Source organism: Lepidothrix coronata, unplaced genomic scaffold (genome assembly GCF_001604755.1).
Source record: "Lepidothrix coronata isolate B3197 unplaced genomic scaffold, Lepidothrix_coronata-1.0 Scaffold19, whole genome shotgun sequence".
Lineage (NCBI taxonomy): Eukaryota > Metazoa > Chordata > Aves > Passeriformes > Pipridae > Lepidothrix > Lepidothrix coronata.
This window is the reverse complement of record NW_016690199.1, coordinates 6,087,171-6,104,405: the sequence shown is the minus strand read 5'-3', so window position 1 is coordinate 6,104,405 and position 17,235 is coordinate 6,087,171. Positions and strand designations below refer to the sequence as shown.

The following is a 17,235-nucleotide window of genomic DNA, read 5'->3' as shown; positions in this document are numbered from 1 at the left end:
TCCATTCCTATAGTGATCGACTTATGCAGACAGTAAATTAAAGAATTTCAGCATGTAAACTAGTTACAATCTTTGTTGTCAGGAGCAGTAAAAGTCTACGTGTTTACATCTTTCATGAAGCTGAAAATGATAACCAAAGCAATAGGACGACTTGACTTCTGTCTTCATAGAGAAGAAAGTGCAAGCTGTTGCAGAAAAAATAACATTTACTGATGATACACAAATTTTAAGACAGAAAAGTGTGAACAAACAAAAGCTGTTTCATCAAATTCTGTAACAGATACTCAAAGCAAATGCCAGTATGCCTTACATTAATAGGATGCAGTTTCTGGCAGGTAGTTAACCCTTACAAAATTATAGAATCAAGGAATGGTTTGGGTTGGAAAGAACCTTCAAGAACATCTTGTTCCAGTCCCTGCTGTGGGCAGGGACACCTTCCACTAGACCAGGTTTCTCAGAGCCCCATCCAACCTGGCCTTGAACACTTCCTGGGATGGAGTATCTACAACTTCCTTGAGCAACCTGTTCCAGTGTCTCACTACTCTCATAGCAAAGAATTTCTTCCTAATATCTAATTTAAACCTGCCCTCTGTCAGTTTAAAGCCATTGCCTGTTGTCCTATCCCTACAGGTCCTTGTAAAAAGTCCTTTTCCAGTTCTCTTGTAGCCACTTTAGGTACTGAAAGGGTGCTATAGGGTCCCCAGAACCTTCTCTTTTCAAAGCATCAGTGATGCTGAAAATCATGAGACTGAATTACCCCATTTCCCTGCATAGTACATTCTATTTGTTCTATCATGGGAAAATCTCCTTTTTTTTTAGTCTACTTCAAAGTTTATTTTGGTGCAATATTCCACTCAGATACAGCAATGTGACCACCTGACCTAAGCCATAGTGTGGTAATACACATACATATTACCCTTCCTCCTGCAGCATCTTTTGCAATATATGGTGTTCACACGCCAAACACCCTTTCACCGTTAGACCCTTTATTGGGAAATCAGGTAAACTGGCCAACTATGTGTACCAATTAAAGGTAAAACACTGATAAAAGCTGGCTAGATGAACAGAGAAGCAGGGGTTTGTAACAAGAGAGAGGAAGCTTGATGGGTGAAGAGCGGGAAAAAAGATAAAAATAGTCTCTGAAAATTAGAAAAAATTTAATTTAATTAGTGGCTGTATGCAACATGTATTTACATGTCACCATGATAATAATAGGATCCATCAAGAAATATCCCTGCATGAGCAGAGACCCAAACAGTCCAACAGTTTTGTACAGGACTCTGTTGGGAAGACTTGTCCAGGAAAGGTCTTACCCAAGACCCCTACCAGAACCTGCAGTCAGTTTGTAACATGCTCCCTGGCAGAGCCAAGGCACTCAGAAAATGAGATGACAGCTGGGCATGATTTTATGGAGCCTAGCAAGGCCCACACAGTGCAGTTGCGTGCAGTTGCAGACCTATCTGCTAGAATTTTACTCAAGTTTACACGGGCCATCTGTGCAACAGCCCAAGTGACGGTGCCAATGCACCGCCGCCCACTGCACCAGTGACTGAGCAGCAATGCCGTCTCGCTCTTTTCAACCACCTCCTGCCACAGATCTCTCCACGGTGAGCCCCTGATTTGGAAACAAAAATCCATGCAGGGACATTTCTCATGGAAAGCAGAATTAAACAGCCTGGGCACCAATCTGAAAGGCAGTGGGGGTCTGAGAGGGAGATGCCCTAGTAGGAGCAGATCTGGTACTGGTTAGAGAGACTCTGCCTTGAGTACATTTTGAAATGCTTACATATTGCACAGTTCCTTAGCTACTCCACACTGTGCTTCTGTACACTGCACTATAAAATCTCCCAGTGCAGTAGGTGGGCTGGCTATTTTTAAAGTGCTTTGGATGAGTTTAGGCTGATTATTATGCCTCTTCAATTTTCCTCCTTTTTGCAAAAGAATCTGAGTTTTGACTCAGAAATAAATACGTCTGGCAAAAGAAAACAAAGTCAGGCTTTATATAAAATTTACACCATACATAAACCGAAGTCTAAGTACAAGACAAATCATTTTGATAAGTGGTTAATAAGTTAATAAAGATACTATTCATCAACCCACTGGAGTTGAACATTATAGTGATTTATAATTCTCTGGAATGTTTTTTACTGGTGTATTTATAACTGCTTACACCACATGGTCCTCACATGGCTAACCAGCTTTGCAGGATCTGTTTGTTATTTAAGAAAAGCATATTAATGAAATCTTAACAAAAAAGTTAGTGACCAGACAATATAATGAAATATATTTTATAATCCATACATGAACTGAAGTATTTACCAGATCATTCTTTCAATAACTGTTAACATATTAAGCCCGCAGGAGTGATTTGTATATAGTAAATAAACAAGAAAATAAAAGTTACAATGGACAACTCTTCTATTGCTGTCAAAAGTGGAACCTGGTGAGCTGCAAAGCTCACTAGATGCTGCTGAATCCATTCTTAGGTTAAAGAGTTTGAAGCTCAGCCTCAGGAAGTGCTTGAATAATGAAGTGTCTTATTAATTCTTCCTGGCAGAGGTGAGAAAAGGATGTTGTATGCACTATCTCTGTCCTTTGACATGTAGCTGGCAACACTGCTGCACTCTCCCAGGGCTCTGCCAGAGTAGCTAAGACCTCACCACTTCCTACTGCAGGCACTCGGTGTTCAGATTGCACTGACGGTTGCTGCAACAGAAGGGTTATGAACTCTTGCACTTCCACAACTCAATTTCAAACAGACTTTCAGTGCCAATAGTCTTGCACAAAAGCTTGTTTACAGATTAGGAAAATGAATAGAAAAATAATGCAGTTGCTCCTGTGTCAAAATTTAACTGGGCTGTACATATTGTAGGACATTGGGTCCTACAATTCACATCCAAATATAGCTTAGACACATAGGAAGAAGGCAATTTTAATACAAAGATAATTTCTAGAAGAACACTGTTTGAGTTTTATTGACTAGTTAGAAAGATAAACTAAACAGCCAGCTTATCCTGGAAAGCATCAGATGCTTTTTCACAAATGACTGATCTGCTTAGTGAGACACAAGGCTGGACTCAGAACATCTATACTGCATGCACCCTCTGGGTCTGAACTTGGGGCTTGACCCAAGAGATTTACCACTGCTGTGTACTCATTTGGATGATTTACTTCCTCCTTGTCTCTGTTCTTTTAAGACCTAACACTAGCTGTATTAACACTTCTTCCTAATTTCGTCTAGATGGCTCAACTTTGAACTGGAACAGAGCAGAGGAGACTTGCTTGCATAGCAACCCCCAACCTTTACCCATACGGCAACAATTAACAGCAACTTCTGTCACCGCCTCTTTGCACTGAATAGAGATCTCTGAGCAAACAGACCCTTGCACACTAGCCCCAGGAACCCTGGGAGGCTGCAGAATCATCAGTAGGAAAACCCACAGTCCAGAGTCTGACATAAACTGTGTGTCCTGATGGTAAGTTACATCACAAGCCCAACTGAAGTTTGAACAAAGTGCAGCTACAGGCAACCCCTCAGTTCTCTTTCCAGATCAGATAATGACTTGTTTGTGATTTTGAACACTTCTGTTTGTTTGGTTTGCATTCCTTCTGAGACCCTCTTTGTCTGACCTGCAGGTACTCCCAAAAGATCTATCTGGACCAGGATATTTCTCACTGCAAGTCCTACATCAGCAATTTAGTGCATCAGAGAGCTTCTTATTAAATTCAAAGTTGCCCCTCTATTGGAGTCCTATGGCATGTACTTGAGAACATCACTGGCATATCAAAACCATTTTTTCTCCCAGTGGATTCAAGATGATGTTGCAGGGTGCTGTTTAAAACATCCCGCTTGCAATATGAATGGTCCAGCACTACTTCTTGTCTATGCCCACATCTCTAAGACCTGCAGTCACTGCAATCCTTGCTGCTGATAAAAGTGCAATGATGACTCACAGTCCTAGAACTATATGGGATCATGCCCAGTCAAACCCTGGTCTTTCTGCTGTACAAATGCACTCTGTATGTTTACACCATGCTTGGAGCATTTTTATATAGTTCTGTGTCATATTGCAAAGTTTTAAAGTCGTCCGGGACCACAGAAAACCTCTGGAGAAACAAAACAAAAAGCAGAGGTGGGAGGTAGAAAAGTAAGAAAAATTACTAACAGTAGTCTGTGAACTTCATGAACCCATTACAGAAACCTCAGATTCAAAATGCAGAACAGAGTTAAGTTCCAGCACCCATTACTCACCCTGCTTTTGCAACATGAGTAAGTCATAAGCAAAATAAGATACTGCTCTGCATGAGACATTCACGGTTCAGTATAACCTGGACCACACTGCGCGAGGGATTTTCTGTCCCTAAAGCAAAGAAGAAAATTGAGTGAAAAAGAAAGCAGAAAAAGATGACAATGTGAAAGATCTAGGTCAGAAGGACAAGATATGAGTTGCAGTTACATATATATACTCTGAACTCTGCTTTCAGAGTAGATACACGTCTTCTTGTTGTCAGGCATTTACCATGGGGCAGATGATTTTGCTGGACATTAAGTACCTTCAATTTTTTTTAGGGGGGGACAAGAGGTATCAGATATTTTTTATCATCTTTAAAATTACTGGAATTTCTTTCCAAATTTTCTCTAGTTCCAGCTTAGTTTTGTCCAAGATTTTAAGTGTACCCTACCCGATGTGTGGGCTAGGCAGGCTTTAGAAATGGAAAAGAAACAAATTAAGAAATTGCCTCTTGCTTTTTCATTCTCTCCTTACTTTCTCAATCTTTCAGTGTTGCACATAGATTCCAAGTTGCATCCCCACTGAGAAATGCAGGGCATGGTAAATAAGGGGTAGTCTGGTCAAATGACAAACTCTGAATGCTGTCTGCACAGGCTCCTCCTGTCCCATCCCACCACCAGCCATTCCATTGCAAGTCCCACATTTCCTATCTTCGTTCTGTGCTCTCCAAGCACCCTCTCCTTTCCCTTTTCCTCTTTCACTCACTTCTTTTCTCCTGTATACACAAAGACTTACCTCTGCACTATCATACTCAATCTCTCAATAAAAAAGTGACCTTTTGAATAAAAAATAAAAAGTTAAGTAACTGCGAGTAATGACAAAGAAGGAGGCTGGACTTCAAGAACAATGCACCAAGAAAGCAAAAATGTCTATACTGGGCTAATGTAATCTCTCTGTGGTGGCCAAAAGTGAATAATTATGAAAAAAAATAAAGAAGTGAAAATACATAGGAGACTAACCTGTTAAGTTCTTAAAATTTCCTTCAATTAGTAGTTTGGGGATTTCCCGTGTGGCAGCTGGCATCCAGACTACCATACTGCATTATCCATACATAAATTTCCTCGATTAATTTTTCATTGCCCTCTCATTTTGTATTTGTGAGAAACAGTAATTAGTGACTCCTGTTACGGAACTAATACGCGATGCTTCCACCAGCACCCTGTATGACTGCTGATGTGCCACATCCAATCCATACAGCCGTAAAGTTTGTTTCACATCCAATCAGCAGTCGCAAGCTGGTATTTTCTTCCACAATAAAACCAAAACAACTACCATTATATCACATCTGTTTTCTAGCTTCCAGCAGATGTATAAGGGCAGCTCTGGAACCATCCACATTTCTCAAAATACCTCTTCCAGTTCATTACTCTGTAGTGTCGATGGCCATGTAGTGCAAATTAACTCATATGTTTTTGGATGTAAGCCTGACGGTGAATGCCAGCTCCTGATTTTCCACAGCCCAGACTACACACATTCACAAATGGTTGTAATGCTTATGATAATGCTTTTTAAATTACAAGTCTTAAAAGAATGTTAATGTTGCCTTAAGAATATCAGATGAACAAGGTAATCACTGTAGTAATTTCAGTCTGCTTTTCAAGAGTTACTGGACAACATGTGATACATTGATATGCAGAACAGAGCTTTTATGATACTCAGGAAACACAATTTTCAAGAAATTTCAACAAATCTGAATAAAAACCCGTCAGGGTTATCTCAGATTTTGTTGGCAGTTTTTCCAGAATTTGTGTCATTTCTGCAGCTGCATATCATAGGGTTTTCAGAATGGGTTGATTCAGACACACCCAAGTATTCTTGTAAGGCTCTGTTATTTACAAGCCACTCTGTTAAAATGGGCAGTTATGATTTGGCTATACTCATTACTTTGCTTTCATTGTTTTCACATACTTTCCCATATCTTTGTCTTGATACTGCTGGGCTTCCTAGCAACATGAAGAAACCTAAGACTTGCTCCTTCAAAGAATTCATAGTCCCAACCCAAAGAGTCCCACTGACCAAAGTGAATTTTGGTTTAGGTTAAACACGCAGAACATCATCAAGAGCAACAGCAAAATCTAAACCTGAATATAGCTGAATTTCTCTATCCTTGCAATTTTCTGCAGCAAGGCTTCCTTTATAGTGGCTGAAATTCTGACTTCACTAAGATCGCTGACCAACTTTCTGTAGAAGATTTCACAGATACGATTTCACTGGCACATGCACCTTACAAGTTAGATCACCTATGCTGTTATTTCTAATTTGAGAACCAGCTGCCAAGACAATTATCAGAATGTTTATTCCTTAAAAATAACTATCAAAAGAAAGATATGAGGGGTCGAGAATACTGAATATATAAACTCAAAAGCTTAAGCAGTCATTTCCAATTTTCTTATATCTGATGCAATTTTCCTAATGGTTGTGGCATAGTTCTAAATTACTAACAGGGCATTTGTCTTTTTCATTTATTTTCTTTCCCTCTTTTTCCTTTAAATTTGCAGCTGCAAATCAATGCAAACTCATTCAGCAATTACCCAGGAGAAAACTCCTATTTTATAAAATGAACATGGTGCTTTCGGGACCTCTCTGAAAACTTTTAACAATGTTACACCCTTGGGCCTTTCTGTCCTTCAATCCCTAGCTTGAAAGCTTGCATTCTCACTAGCTGTCCCTTTTTAAGTATGCTTTTGTAAAACTGCACTGAAGTGAAAAATGTTCATTAAGAACTTTGGTTTGTTATTTTAAATAGCAAAGGTAGCTCTCCTGCCTCAATCCTGGCATCTTATGGATTTTTATTTTTTTTAAAATTTTGCCAAAAAATAGCAATAAAATAGACCAATTACCAGTTACAGCCAACAAACTGATTACATTATTACTAGATAACATCATCTCTTTGGAATTAGGCTGCTAGCTGAGGTCTTATTATAGTAGTGAATTCACACTGCCACAGTTAGCAATGTCAGCATTTCAATTATAGTAGTCTCTTCCTCCTCCTCCTCCTTTCGTTTCTCAAGGACTGAAATTTGGACTTAAAAATGAACTTAAGGTTGAAGCACTGACAACATAATCCATGTCCCTAAATCCATGGCTTATCATTCTAGCACATTTTTGACAAGTAGATTTAGAGTACTTTTAAGTACAGGCCCAGTCAAGCCTTCATCCTATATCCAAAACTTGAGCCTGTATGCAGAGAACGTAGCACTCATTATCATTATCTTCGTGGCCTGAGTTTCTTAATAAATGAGCTTTTAATAATATCTTCATTTTAGGGAGCCTCTGCTTTTAAAACTGTGCATCCAGCCAACAGTGTGGACTGGGAGATGTGTATTGCCACAGCTTCACATCAAAATTCTGTTTCAGAACAGGGATGTCATGCTCTAAGCATGTTTCTCAAAAGCACTGCTGGTGTTGAGCTACGCAGTGTAATGGACCTGAAAAGGCTCCACCTGGGAGCTCTGAGCAGAAGCGGGAGACCTGTTGCAGGCTTGCCTGTGAAGGCATCTGCCATACGTTCTGGCTCGGACGTGCCAGGAGAACTCCATGGAAACCGCAGGCAGCTAAAACCCTGCAGCCTGTTTCCCGAGCGGAGCAGAGCATACCGGTGATGACACCGACGCTGCCCTGCACGTGGGACTCCGGGTCCCTGTCCTCGTCTGCGCCCCGCGTCCCCTCCCCGCCTCGCCGTTCAGCGGGCTCCGGGCTGTTGTTTGCCTTTGTCCGGGTGCAGGCGGGCGGCTCTTCCCGCAGGCACAGGCCGGGCACAGCTCCGGGGGCAGCGCGGGGCACAGCGCCGGGGCCGCGCTTGGGGCCACGGCCGGGGGTCGGCCCGGCCCGGCCCGCCCGCCCGCACCAGCCCCGGCCCCGGAGCGCAGCCCCGGGGCAGGGGCACGAGGCGCGGCCACCCCCTCCCGGGCCCGACGGTCACTTACGTTGGGGGCGGGCGCCGCCGGGAGCGCTGCCGGCCGCGGGCACCGACCCCGGCCCGCCTCCGACAGGGGTGCCGGCCCGGCCGGGAGGGGGGCGGCCTCCCGCTCGGTGTCTGAAGGGTGAATATTTGCCGGAAAACCGGGGCGTTTATTCCACTTGGCAGAAGCGGAGGGGGGCCCGGGGAGATGGGGAGCATGTGTGCGAGGGGTGGCCCGCGGTGCCTGGGGAAGGGGGCGAGGGGCGGCCGCGACGTGCCCAGTTCCCGCTCGACTGGCGGATCCGCTACCCGGCGGCTGCCGCGGGCCGCCGTGAGTCACCCCCGGCCGCGGCAGCGTCAGCCTCGCCGCGGCGTTGGCAGCCAGACGAGCCGCGGCGCGGAGCCTCTGCTGTCCTCGGATGAACCCGGCGGGGCTGCCAGCGCCAGCCGAGTGCGCGCAAGGCGAGAGCCGAGGCTGTGCCGGCGCGGCGGCGTGCGACACCCCTGCGGCGGGGATGGCAGAGACGGGGCGGGGGGCGGGAGCGGGGGGGGGCAGCCCCTCGGCGGCCGGGCCGGAAAGGTAAGAGTGGGACAACAAAGGTGCGGCGGGGGCACGGTCACTCAAAGGGCACGGCGCGGGGGCGAGGCTGCCCCACGGGCCGCCCGTTCCCGAGGATGGGGCTGCGGCGGCCCGGGGCGCGGGGAGGAGGCGGAGGGGGGCTGTGGGGGTCGAGAGTCCCTGGGCGCCAGGCAGGGTGCAGATCGTTCCCGACAGCAGGGATGCTCGTCGGTGAGAATGGCAAACCCCACCCGGGCCCTGCCCTGTTAAAAAAATAAAACAACAGCATCCTCTGCCCCGCGGTGCAAAGACCTGGCTCCTCTTGGGCGAAAGGTCCCTCGCTGCCCAAGAGCCCTGTCTCCCCGTTCCTGGCCGCGGGGAGCGGCAGGAAATCGGGGCAGCTGCCGGCAGCTGCTGGCAATGTCTCGAAAGCCGCGGACAGGGTCACGGCCTCTGCCGCGCTCCCACCGCCGTGTCCCCGAGGTGGCGTAACCCGGGGAGGGGGGTGCTCATGGGCTCATAGCCAGCCTCTTCCTTTGCTCCCACCTGTCATTTTTACTTTTTCTTTATTTCTTTGATGTCCGCCCTTCCCATCCCCTGTAGCTGGAGCAAGCGAGTCCCTAAGGACGGGGCAGGTTGCCCACGCGAAAGTACGGCAAGTTTGAACCCCAGGAGGACATCTTCTGCCCTCTGCCCCTGAGCCGGGCGTTCCCAGTGCCGCACTTCTCCTGGGGCTTTCGACGAGCTCTAGCTACCGAGCTGGCATCAGCCGGGGGCTGCGCTGCGCCCTCATTCCGCACCCTGCGGAGCGGGGGCGGTGGGGAGAGGGCTCCGCTCTCCCCCCGAGGAGCCACACTGGGAGGCGGAATGAGCCTGGGAAGGGCTCGACTTCAGGGAGAGGAGACCTGGGGAAAAGGCTTTTAAGGAAATTCTCCCTCGGGGATGTAAGGGGAGGAGAGGATGGAAGGAACGGAACCCCTCTTTGCCCCGGTAGGGAGAGCCCTATCCGCACACGCAGATCAGATCTTCGCGGTGCAGCAGGTGCCTCTGAACCCCTTCGCTTCTTCCCCACTCCGTCCCTGGGAGCAGCGCCTGAGGGAGCCCACAAATACCACCTTAATAGCCGTAATAATTAAAAACAACAACAAAAACCCCCTTCTGCCTGGCCTTAATGATCCTTTACACACATTCCCCACTCGCTCCCTCCCCCGTCCCCCCAGTGAAGGGCAATGATTATTCGCACTCCTCTGCTTGCCGAGAGCGGAGCCTGATGAAAGGACTTTATCCTCGAGTGACTCCATCGCTTGCTCCTCCTCCTCTCCCCAGCCCGCCGGCCGCCTCGCTTCGCTCTCAGCCCTAATTGGGCTCTTGCTAATATGATTAAAGCCCAGTTAAATGTTTCTTGATAAATCTTGTCAAGAGAGGATCCCCCCCCCCCGTCCCCTCCCTCTCTGTCGGTTGTCAGAAGCCCGGTTATAGACAGGACATGCCCGGCTCCTGCTGTTCATACTCTGGTGGGAAGTTGGCATTTCACAATTGTTCCTTTAACAGGGTTGTTTTGGAGCCGCTCCTGGGGATCGTTCTTCTTCAGGCCGGGCTTGCTGATAAGAACCGCCCGTGGCTTTTATGTAACACGTTAGGATTTGGTCCTGGTCCCAAAATCTCACTGTTTCTTTAGCCTTTTATTTCATACCGACCCTCCCCCCCTCCTCCTTCTGCTCTTGGTAGCCTGTTCCCGGAAAGGCTCTTGCTCGATGCGAGTCGGCCGGGCGCGATCGCCCATGTAAAAGCCCCGCAGGTCCCGGTGGAGCTGCGCGGGGGCCGAAGGTGCGCGCCGAGCGCTGGCTCCGCATCGACAGCCGCCACACCCGCCCCCCCTTCCCGGGAAAATTCCCGCTTCCTCGGCTCCTCTCTCCGCTCTAGGAGCCCTCGCGAGAGGCTCCCCCGTTGCCGCCCGTCGTTGTGCGAGGCGCCCCGGCCCCCCAGCACAAGTTTTGCCGCTGCGCTCGCGGCTGCGGGCGCACTCTCAGCCCTTCACCTGCGTCTGTTTTCTTGTGATTACACTGCAACTGGACTCGGGCATTAGACCACATCCCGCCCCCGTTATCATTTGGGGATTCTGGTTGAATTCGTAGGAATTAGGAACCCGCAGTTGGCGGTGGAGGGGAGGATGGTTCCCCGGGCTTCGGGCATCCCTGCGACCGGCCACGGTCTTGGCGGCGCTGCCTGGGCTGGCTCGCCTCGCCGTTTTGAGGGGCTCGTTTGGTGGGGCTGTTGGCTTACTCTCACTTTGGTTTTCAGTTTTCTTTGGGGGTGCAGATGTTCGGCAGAGGCTTTTCGAGGGCTTTTCGTGGCTGTTGCTTCAGCCTTAATGGCCTTGGAGGCTGCAGGGGGTGTAGTTGTTGGAGGGGGGGATGGGGACAGGCTGTTTGACCCTTTGTCGAGCCGTGAAGCCACGGTCTGGAAGCTCTTCGATCCAGGGCTGGAAGTGGTATTTCCCGATGGCACACCTGGCCCTGGTTACAGCCCGCGCCCCTCCACGGTAGCCCGTGCCCCGCATGCGAGCGGAGGGCTGCTGCCACACAGCTTTTCCACGGGAGACACGCACTGCCTTCACCCATTGGGAAACAGGGACATAGGTCGCCGAGGGACACGGACCGACTGCCCTGGCGAAGAGCCCCCGAATCCCTCCCGCTCGCCACCGTTTCAGCCCCTTCAGCCCCTTCGCTCCCGAGGCTCGCCCGGGGACAGGCGGCAGCGCGCTGTCCGTCCGCCCTCGGGGCCGCCGGTGCGGGGACGTGCTGGACCGCGGGAGGCAGCAGAGGAGGAAGGTCAAAACCAAACAAACGAAAAAATCACCCCCAGCCCTGGGGAGCGCAGCTCCAACAAAGGCGCTTGTTCCCTGGGCAGGGGGAAAACCGAGCCAAGGGGTAAAACGGAAATCTACCTCCCCGCCGAGCCCTGCTGCCTCTTCCCGGTGGCAGGAGCCCGGGGGCGCGGGGCTGAGCCCCGGTGGGGCGAGGGGGCGCGGGCAGAACTCCAGAGGGGCCGACAGGGAGGGGGCAGAGCCCGGCAGGGCAGGCGGGGGGTGCGGACCTGCGCCCCTCCAAGGGCGGGCAGGGAGCGTAATGCTGAACCCGTGCAGGGACCCTCGTCCCGAGGGGGGTTCTCTGCTCTCGTTCGCCCTAGTGGAGCGTCGGCCCTCCCCGGGCGAGGTTTCAACCGCGGTTTGAGGATGGTCCTCTCTCCCTACTCGTTCCTTCCTCCCTCCCTTGTGTGTTCCCCCACCGGGGTGGGTCTGGGTTTTTGCGAGACCACAAGAGCCTCGGCCCCTTTGGCCCGGGGCTGTTGATTTACCCGAGCAGAGTCCCAAATAAGCAGCTGTTTGTGCTCTAGCTGGAACGCTGGAGGCTTTCTAAGAATGGCGCTTTTCTTAGTCGAGGTTTTTTTTTTTTTAAATTTAATTTTATTTTTATTGGTACATCGAACCAGCCTACAGCATTGCTGGCGTCTTTCCACCAGGTGTCTGGGGCTCAGAGAAAAATTCAAATTAATCTGAAAATTATGAGACAGTTTCCCTCCCCTTCTCCCAAATAAAATAATTATGAGAGAAAGAATTGGTACAAACTGTCCAGTAAGGGATTCAAGATGGAAACAGAAAAGCACCTTCACCCCACCAGAGTGGTGAGGACCCAGAGGGGCCTTCCACAGGCAGGAAGGAATCAAAGCAGCTGGAAGATGAAATTTGACTGGTTTGAGAACCAGCTTCAGAGATGTGGTTACCACCCACAGCAAGGGACTTGACCTCGTGATCCAAAACATCCCTTCTAATCCTCTCCCTAAAACATAATAACTTGCCCTTCTATATACAAAAAAAAAAAAAAAAATCAAGTACGTTGCACACATTAAACTATTCACAGCTCTCTTGTAGGTATGAGTCTCTATTCCCATTCTGCAGAGGAGTTAACTGGTTTGCTCCAGGGGTCACACTTGTAGCTGGGGGCACTTGCTCAGTCCTGATACCCAGAGCCCACATCACCACCCAGCACTGCTCTACTCAGTGAGGTCCCCCATGAAACTATGCTGTTATGAACTGAGAGAAGGCTATCTGCAAATACAAGGGGCTGCTTTGCGAGATCCAGGAAATACCAATTCTGGATGTTGTTTTAAACCTAAGTATACGGTATGAGGAAACAGACCTGCAACTGGGGGGTTTAGGTGTTAAACTCTCAGTGTTTGACTATTATAATTATTTAACTAAGCTCCATTTAGTCTTGATAAGTAGCCCTTGTTACTTTTAGAGGAACCTTTCTGAACTTACTGAAAGATTTCCTGCTCACCTGACTTACAAAAGCAATCGTTCTCTTTCTGAATAAATAGAGAGGACTGAGTGATGCTCATGCTTTAGATATAGACAGCAAAACCTAGACTCAAATCTACTTGCTTTTCTTATGCAAATCTTCTCACACACAGGATTAGAAGGGAAAGTAAACAGCAGTCCAACCTTAAGATCTTTTTCTTTTTAGAGGCAGCCTGTTATAAATCTGAAACAGAAACTGTTTTCATTTGAAGATCAAATAGAAGTTATCTAGTGAAGCTGACAAACAGGGCAGAATAATCTTTTTGCATTTTTGAGAAATGGATAGCTCTGGTTTTGTTTCAAGGCAAGTAACTTTTAAATAATATTTAACGAAATAATTGACCTTGATGTTTAAACTACAACTTCCTTCACGTCATTAAGCTCACTGTTTTTGAAAAAAAAAGTTTAGTATCTGAACTCTGGCGTTCATTCTGCTAATCTCATAATAACATTTGTTTCTTGTGGAATTTTGTTTGATGAACTCATTGGTGAAAAAGAGAAAAAGTTCAGAACAACATGAGCTTTACAGCTCATTTATATTTTTTCTCCCTGAAAAACAGCAAAAGCACCCATATGCAGAATGACTTTTCAGGAATAATTTTTCAGATGGACGGATCAAGAAGAAGCTTCCTACAGCTGAACCATAAGCCTTGAGACAAACTGTGTTCTTTTAAGGTGTCTTCTGACTTCTAAAAAACATTGCAGTCCTAGACTACAAAAAATGAATTTGTAGAATTTTTTCCTCAGGATAATTAGGCTCTGAGTCTGCTTTTGAAATGTGAGAGAAATGGAACTAACTTCATAAAGTGTGTCTATCACATAAAGCTTTTAGGACAGCCTGATTCACACTATATCCTGCTCTTTGTTCAAGTGACAGATTTCCAACAGCAGAGAGAGGCACATATCTGGAGACTGCTATTATCTAAGCTAAATATGTACATTTTGGATCAGTTCTATTTTATTTGAATACTCACAATTTCTGTTTCAGGATCTTAAGCATGAAAGGACTGCAGAGATGTGCATTTTATTAACTATTTATCATTCTTTGTACATGCACAAAGGTGCATAAACATACACATTTACTAGTCTCTCTGCTCTTCAAGACTTCAGAAAATTACTTGCAAAATTATTTCAAATAAAAGCAAACAAACAACCAAACAACATACTCATTATCATACAAGAAAACAGGTAAACAAACAAGGTGGGGAGAAATAAAAGCAATAAATGAACAGAGTTTAACTTAATTTTTATTTATCTGTAAAGGAAAAATATCATGGCAGGAGTGGATAATTAATTTTTTTTTAAGATCCTTGAATTACAAAACACCGGTACCTACCGAAACACTGTTGTGTACCTTGCACATTGTGTACTCACACATAGATGAAAGCTCTTCCTTTGTCCCGCTGGCACACATTTTTTTCTCTCCGTTGAGTTCCTATTTTCAATACGAGGACGTATGAGAAATCAGGTTGCTTTACTGCCAACAAAGGACACATAGTTAACATTTCCACTGATAAACAACATTTGAATTCCCTCCACAGGTACAAACAGTCAGCTCAATAACATTTTAAGGCCCAGGATCTAGAGAGCATGGTGATGTTACACAACTGGAGATGTGACGTTATCTGGCAATCTGAGTGAGCAGAGTCACACTGGCCAAGGGACAATACAAATTCTGTGTCAGGCATTGCATTGATGCAGATGGTCTCAACTCCACAAAAGTATCATGCAGTGCAAGCAAGAATAAATTCTCAGAGTCATATCCCATCTCATCATTATCCTCTATCTCTTCCTCCCCTATGACAGAATTGGCATAAGACATCCCTCAGAGCATTCTGTTGCAGTCCCTCAAGCTCCTCTCCAGCTCCTCAGCCCCAGATACGAGGTGCCAACTGACTACCTGGTAACAAGCTGCGTCTGGCAGAGGGGAGCACCCACATCAGAGCGATGATGTGTGTTTGGAGGAGATGGGGCTGTTTCTGTTGCCCCCATAATACCCACACTGACTCAACACCAGCAAGTGAAGACAGGAGGCACCCCCAGCCTGTGGGGCTATTGTGCAGTTCCCTGTCTACATAGGTTGCCTCTGTGTCTGCCAAGCTATATTTTTACTTCTTATGCAGCTACTGCTCTTCAGTTTTACACAGAAGGAGAACATGGCACCTGGGGATGGCAGTCCTCAACTTGAAATACTACGGATGCTACAACAGAGTAGCAGTTGTTGTTCAGATGTAGTTACTTGCAAAAGTTGCTGGCTCTACTTTTTTGTTTTTGTTTTTTTTTTTTAGATTGTGAACTACAAAGAAAACAGAACAGTTACTCTTGCCAGTGAATTGAGTGCTGTGCCTTCTATAAGTCACATGAGACCTATCACCAGTATGCAGCTGACACCTAAGCTGATACCTCTTTTCCCAACAACCAAACATAGCTTGCAACATACTGCTAGTGACAGGAGATGGCATTTCTGTTACTCTGGGTATACATGTTCATACCATCTCCTGTTACTCTGATGGTGATTTGAGAGGAACCCACCTAGCATGTTACCTCAGCCCAGGGTGTTAAGAAGGGAGCTGTGCAAAACCAGGCTTCTCTGTGACGCTGAATACACTGCTATTCCCTATTCTCCTGAGGATGATTTACCTTGAGATTATGCTGGACCTTGGGAGATTCTCTCACCCCAGTTCTCATATCTACCGCCTTAATACTTGCTAAGGGAACTAGCAAGAGTGCTAAATGTCCTAAATTTCATCAGCCTCTGGTTGTCTTGCTTTAGAATCTTCTGTCCTAAAAAAGTCTTCTTATCATGCATGGCTATTTTTTATATCCTTTGCTGAACTGGTATAGAGCGTTTCTGCCCACTGCAAAAAAGCCCTGTACATCTGTGCCAAATTCAGTGGTTCTTATGGAGGTCATGTCAGTCAACTTGTAAAGAGCTTCAGGGTCTGTAAGTAACATGAGCTTAAACAATATATGCCTTATATATACATTATATATATATATATATATATATACATTTCCTTACCTTTTTCTCCAAACATACTGAGTCTGTCAGAGAACTTTGGGGAAGCTGTAACCATGATGAAGGCACTAATGTTGTGGATACACATAGGATTAAGACTGCTAGCCACTGCAGCATGTCACTGCTGCCTGCACCTTACTAAAGCACAAAACTCTTGTGACTGGCGTGTCCTCCACTTCACTGAGGTTACATGACAGATGCCAGAAAATGTGTCAACCCACTCCCCACCTCTTCAGCATTATTAGCCCAGGGAGGGAAATGCAGCCAAAGAACACGCACACAACTTTGACAGGTTCTGCCTAATCCACCCACATAATGACATTTCTTATGCTAAGTGCCAGAGCGGTGTAGGGAGGCCACTGCCTGTACCAGCTGCTGGCAAGTCAAAGTTAGTTTCATGGTTATGTTTAAGAGATAGCCTGATGTTACGTTAAGAAGTCTTTGTCTCCTGTGGTGCAGCGCTCAGAGAATGACATCAAAAGCCTTCCTAATTCACCCCCCGGGTCATCTGATTATAGGCATGGCACAGAGCCATGCTGCCCCAGGAGACTGTGAGTCACGACGACATCCATGACTATCCTCTTATTCCATGGAAGAAGTAATGTGCCTTGACCATGAAACAACCAGGAGTAGATTACATCTTTCCTCGTGTCAGCTTAGCCCTGCTGGCTATTGGGGCAGGCCCTGGGGAGGCAAGAGCAGCCTCTCATTTCCCAGCCTTGCTCCTTCCCACCCCTACCTCAGGGAAGCCATTTCTCCCCATGCTGGGACATGCCGTGTGGGCAAACCACATGAGAGGGTTTTGCTCAGCCAGGCAAGGAAGACGATGCTCTGGCCTCCTTCTCCAGTGTGGTGCAGTTACATCACATGGTGAAACATCCGTCTCTCCTCCAACAGGCCAGGCATATCTGATCATGAGGATGCTGTGTGTTCTCCATTCCTTGGCATTTGTCCTTGTAATTAGTCTATCTGTTTCTGATTTACTTATTTTCAGGCAGTCTTCTGCACCCTTGCTCCCTCGTTTGGGCACATGGGGCAAACCACAGACTTGCCCTTAAACTACACAGAAAAATAAAATCAGAAACAGACTAACCACAAGAATCA

General features: G+C 46.9%; 1 long non-coding RNA gene across 1 annotated transcript in view; it reads right to left on the bottom strand.

Annotated features, from left to right (window-relative positions):
* Positions 1–7,987, bottom strand: part of LOC108493725 — a 60,415-nt gene extending 52,428 nt beyond the window's left edge. Inside the window, exon 1 of the long non-coding RNA XR_001873570.1 lies at positions 7,889–7,987. This is a non-coding gene — a long non-coding RNA (uncharacterized LOC108493725). The remainder of the gene's footprint in view (positions 1–7,888) is intronic.
* Positions 7,988–17,235: the final 9,248 nt, after the last annotated feature.